This window comes from Phalaenopsis equestris, unplaced genomic scaffold, assembly GCF_001263595.1.
Source record: "Phalaenopsis equestris unplaced genomic scaffold, ASM126359v1 Scaffold000107, whole genome shotgun sequence".
Lineage (NCBI taxonomy): Eukaryota > Viridiplantae > Streptophyta > Magnoliopsida > Asparagales > Orchidaceae > Phalaenopsis > Phalaenopsis equestris.
The window spans coordinates 672,019-677,860 of NW_018164549.1; positions in this window are offsets into that span (position 1 = coordinate 672,019).

Here is a 5,842-nt window from a genome sequence, read left to right on the forward strand (position 1 = left end):
ATGGGCGGCAGAGGAAGCAATAGGCAATGGCGGACGCGAGCGGGGGACAGCAAAAGCGAGTGACAGACAACATAGACAAGCGGCGGCGGGCGGCAACGATGGACGGGCGGCGGCGACCGTGCTTGACAAGCATTGACTGTGGGCGATGACGGCGGGCGGCCTACAATATTTTACATAAATGATGTAATTCCAATCCGACAAAGACCGAATTCTAAATTCAGCTCAAATAAATACTATATTGTACATTATATATAATTATTACACTCTAGGCTCCTGCAATTTCTCACCATCACATTTCTACACTAACAACAAAATATAGGAAGATTTACATGCACACCCTTCAATTCCTATGTATTAAGACATCCCAACACCTAAAATTCAATTTTTTACATGCATACCCCCCTAACGGATGCATGAAAAGGTGTATTTTCAATTTTAAAAATTATAATAATAATATTTTTATGTGATATAAATAAAGAAATCAAAGCTTAGGTTATTAGAAGTAGTATTATTATTTAAGGGTAGTTTAATTATTTCTCCTTTTCTCTTTTTTTTTTTCCCATGTGTAATTTATTCCCCTAGCCCTCAATTTATATGTGTTTATCCAAAAATACAAAATAGTGGAGAGTCATGGAAAGATGATGACAGAATGATAGAATGGTGATAACTGAGCTACAATAGGGTGTGATTGTCGCAGCGATCTGGTAACAACGATGGCGATAGAACAACTCTGGTTCAACGATCGTGGCTGTCGAGTGACGGTGGTTTGGCTACAGCCATGATGGCCAGGCTGGCGACTTGATGGTGATTGAAGGCGGTGAATGGCTTGGAGATTTATTCAAGAGTGAAATTATCTCTTAAGTTCCCCTCCCCTCTTCCTTTATGTTGAAAATGTTTGCATATTTATAGCGTTTTGTGCTAATTCATTCAGCATAGATCACTTTCATAGCATGTTAATGCATTAATGATCATATAATTGATTAATCTTGGGCCCGTTTGATTCTGCTTGTCCGGACGGTTAATTTGCTTATAACCATGCAACATTTTAATATCATTTGACCTTTCAATTAATGTGTTCAAGCTTCTAATCATATTTTAAATGCTTGATCCAAACTTATTTGGGAAGTTGTTAATACTATTTTCGTTAATATTGTCGAAATGTTTAGTTTGACTATAAAGCATTGGAAATTTGTGCCCGGATAATCTTGAATTTGAATATAATTTTTTTTCATCTTACGTGCATTAAGATTTGTGCCCGATCATCAAGTTTTTTTGATGATATATCTAAGGTCCAACTTTAACTTGAGCCTAAAATGTTAGCTTAGAAGTTAATTAAAAGATTTTCTAACAGCATCTATAAATAACGCTTTATAAAAACAGAAAAATGGTGAAACCATCAATTTATTTTCTAACTGCATGTTTTCTCCGTAAATCTCTCTCTCTCTCTCTCTCTCTCTCTCTCTCTCTCTCTCTCATGTTGGATACTTCGTGGATAGAGACATGTTAAAGTCTTCATATTGTACAAAATCTTACACACACATAGATAAGAGAAAAACTTACTTGTGATTTTTCATGTCGAAAATACGAAAGGGAAAAAACCACGATGTCTGGCCAAGTTGAAATAGTTCCGCTATTCATATGTATGTTACATGAATTTGTCTACTCTTGAACAACCATAAATAATTTTAAATAGTGAGATAAAATATCAGTGAGATGACAGAGACCAAGTTGTGACGATGAAAGGCAGATAATAGAGGTTAAGTGATGGAGAGTTGATTTAATTGACACCCAGTGATGGCTGCTAAACAAAATTGACCAATCAACAATAGTAGCACTAGCCAGACGTACTAGCCAGGTGACAATGATATAATGATGGTGATATGACAAAATAGATCTAGTTGTGGCAACGGGGTCAGTTGGGCACCAATGTTTGATGATAACTACAATAGTAGCCAAGCAATGGTGGCGGAAGCCACTTGACTGTGGTACACTGGTTGATTGGAGAAGATGATCTGGGGATAGTAAGAGTAGAAAGATAGTGATTGAGTCATTGATGAAGATGGCAGTGGTCTAGTTACGACAGTGACAACGACGGCGGTAATGTCATCGAGGCAATATTGGTATGGCAAAAACTACTGTGGTCTAGTGTCGTCAACTAGGTGACACTGGTTTAACAACAACTTATAAGAAGTTATTATTCAAAAATGACAACTGTGGTGACGACAATGACAACTTTGATCGGACGATAGTGGTTCAATAATGGCAGCATACCATAATGAAAGCGGTGACCGATCATCTGTGATCTAGTGATAGCGACAGTGTTGGTTCGATAATGGTGACGACCCGACAAATGTGGTCCAAAGTGATAGTGACAAAGGTGGGGTGATGATGATCCAACATAGCATTGGTTGGGGGTGATGATCTAACAATGATGATAGTGTTCCCATGATGTTGGCTTGACGGGGGCAATAGTACATGACAATGGTAGCGATGGCTCGACATCGATCGAGTGTCGGTGTTCTCATGGAGCCGAAAACCCAATGATGATGGTCCAACATGATGGCAGTGGCCTATAGTCGGTGGTCCAACAAAGGTAGCCTGATGGTGGGGCAATAGTGGCTCGCTGTAAATTTGGTGTCAATGTTTTGGCAGAGGTAGTAGCTCGACAATGGTAGTCTAGCATGAAAGCAACGACACGACAATGAAGACTTGAAGGTGATCACAATGGCCCGGTGATTGTGGATTGACAATGGCGATGACAGCCCGATGATGGTGGTTTGACGTGCCAACAGTGGTGGCATCAATGGTCTAGCATGGTGGTAGTGACTCGACATTAGTCGTGTGTTGGTAGTTCTGTAACGACGATAACCTGAATATGGTGATCCATGCCCGATGGCAATGGGCCGGTGATGGAGGCTTGAAGTCGATGAAGTATAGTGGCTCGACGATCTTGACAGTTGTGGCTTTGCATCAAGTACGTGTTGTTAGTCTGGTGGTGGAGATAAACTGACGATCGTGGTCCGATGATGGAGGATTGACAGTGGTTGTGGTGGCCCAACTGTGGTGGGCTAATGGTGGTAATGTCAAGCTGATGATGACAGTGGTCGGGCATAGCAGCAGTGACTCATATTCAGTGGTCTTGCATAGCAATGGTGGCTTCGCATCGGCCTGTTGATGGTGCTATGACAGTGGCGGTGGCTCACAATGATGGTCCGATGGTGGTGGAGCTCAAGGATCCTCAAGAAGCTCCATTCAACCTTCTCATCGCAGTCCCATCCTTCTTTCATGAACATAGTTGGGGTATATTTATAGATTTTGGGAGTGACTTTCTCGGAAAATACTGCATGAATCAAGACCATTCCATCGGACGACCCAGAATGATTCCCTTATTCAAATATAGTTTTAAAAGTTTTTGAATGCCTTAATGATGTCAAAATTGAGCCAACTTAGGCTCAACATATTCATTTCGTCGAGCTGCACAATTTGATTAAAAGCTTGTCTTATTTGGAGATCATTTTGGTCCCTCAAAGTATGTTCCAATCTTCTATTCATGCTTTAAGTGCATTATCCACTCTTACTTGGGCATAAATCAAATTATTTTTAATATCATCTGATTTGTCTCGCTGAGACACTTCCTTTGATCTTATATTAGAGTGTAGCCATTTCCAAATTCAATTTATGAAGCTTCTGATTCAAATATAAGTTGAGATTCATGTGGATCAATATAATTCTTTTTTGGTTACATATATAGCTAGACCTTTTGCTCTCATAATACAATTATGAGAATCCTCTAAAGTTTTAAATTACAATATTTAAATAAAAAACTCACAAATATTATATTCTCAAGCCAGTCAAAAAGAGTAAAATCTTATGGCCCATCCATGTGCCATCAGCCAATATTTCTTTTAATGAGATTTTATGACACATCAATTCCAACAAATAAATAAATAAAACTTGTTTTTCTTGATCTTTATTTCTCTTGTCTTTCTCCACCCTCCCCTTAAAGTTGATGCATTGTAAACCTAAAATGTTATTTCTTATGATTATATGTTTCTCAGAACATTGCATTTAAAACCTAATCATAATGTTTCTACTCACATTGAAGTAAAGGTTTATGAAATGAATCATGTAAGACAAGACAATGCACAATTAGGTAGAGGATCCCTTTGGTTTGTCACATCTCACAAACAAAAATAATTGGCCTACTAATGTCCAAACTTTTTTTTCTCATGTGAAACAATATTAATACATACATACACACATATACATATATATATTAGTGAGAATGTTTAATCAAATGTAGAGAATTGATATGATCTATATGTCATATGATTGAAAGAGAGCGGATCGACAAGGGCACATGCAAACTTGTGAACATATGTTTATCCTAATCTCATTGTTTAATATTTTCCCTAAAAATTATGAGGAAACCATAAAACCTATATTTTTGTTTGACTCGTTGATCGAAAAAAACCACTCTTATAAATTTGATGCGACCGATAATCATATGTATTATATTTTAAACATTAAAGCCAATATTTCTTGACATGATTTTATCTATTTTAAATTCCAAATACTTTATAAAACTATTTCTATGCATGATTTAAAATCTATCTTATCATCTAGAATAACAAATCTCATCTCCAGCATTAGCACTTGCATTAACCATCTATTAATTTTATGTCACGCATTACTTATTGAATAAGAAATATTAAATTCATATTTTTAATTAAAGAAAAAACTATCTCTATTAATTTATTTCAAGAATATATATAGACACACGCTCGCACACACACTTACAATATGAAATCTTATGTCGTGGAAGGTGTGGCGGCACTCTAAGTCACCAAATCTTAGGTTAAGTAAAGGACTTTCTTTTCTTCTTGACTAGATGGGACATGAAGTTTTCAATCATGTGGAAAATGTGATTTCCTAAGAGGGAGAAAAAAAATTCATAAGCCTCCTTTCTCCACTCTCTTCATTTGTCTGTCATATCTCTTCTAATGATATAATGTCACATGATTTGAGCTACCACCTCATTACATAATCGGTAAAATAAGCTCAACCATAATTTAAAGAGGCTTGGAAAGAAGATTCATCATCTCCCTCTCCCATACTTATAATAAATGTAATAATATTGATGAGGAATTTCAGGCTTACATTATTTCAACTCATTAAATTTTGAATGATTACACCCATCAATAAATTTGGTTGATTTCTCTTGGAATTGCCCCTTAAACCTTACGAGATAAGCTCTCAATGGCTTTATATACAAATTTCAATGAAGTTGTGATAATTGTGAATGTAGGTTTACCAAAAGAGCAAATTTGTACCAAAAATGTTTTTCTTTCACTTTGTGATAAGTGAAAGTACAATATTTGAGACATTTGTAAGAATTAAAAGGAAGATTGTTTTTAATTTCATTTAATTAAGCAAGGAAACTAAGAAATAACTAACTCACACACTTTGAACTTTATTCACTCATATTGGTAAAAAGGGCAAGAAAGCTATGAACCATTTGAAGCTAACACTTTTAACCATATAGTCGGCTTTAATACCACTCATTAGAGAGAAAATTATAAGTGATTGATCAAAGTTGAGGCAAACTTCCAAACATACTAGCAATCAATTTATCCTCCAATCCAAAAACTCAAATCCATGAAAATGCCAATCATTCAAAATTCATATGAAATTATTTTTTTAACAATTAAATATAAAACTAAATACATAATTACCAAGCTATGACTTGTTGAAAGCAAAGGTTGAGTCCAACAACACTATTTCTAGCTAGATAATGAAATCCAAGGTTTTGATAGGTTTCAAATTATATATATATATATCT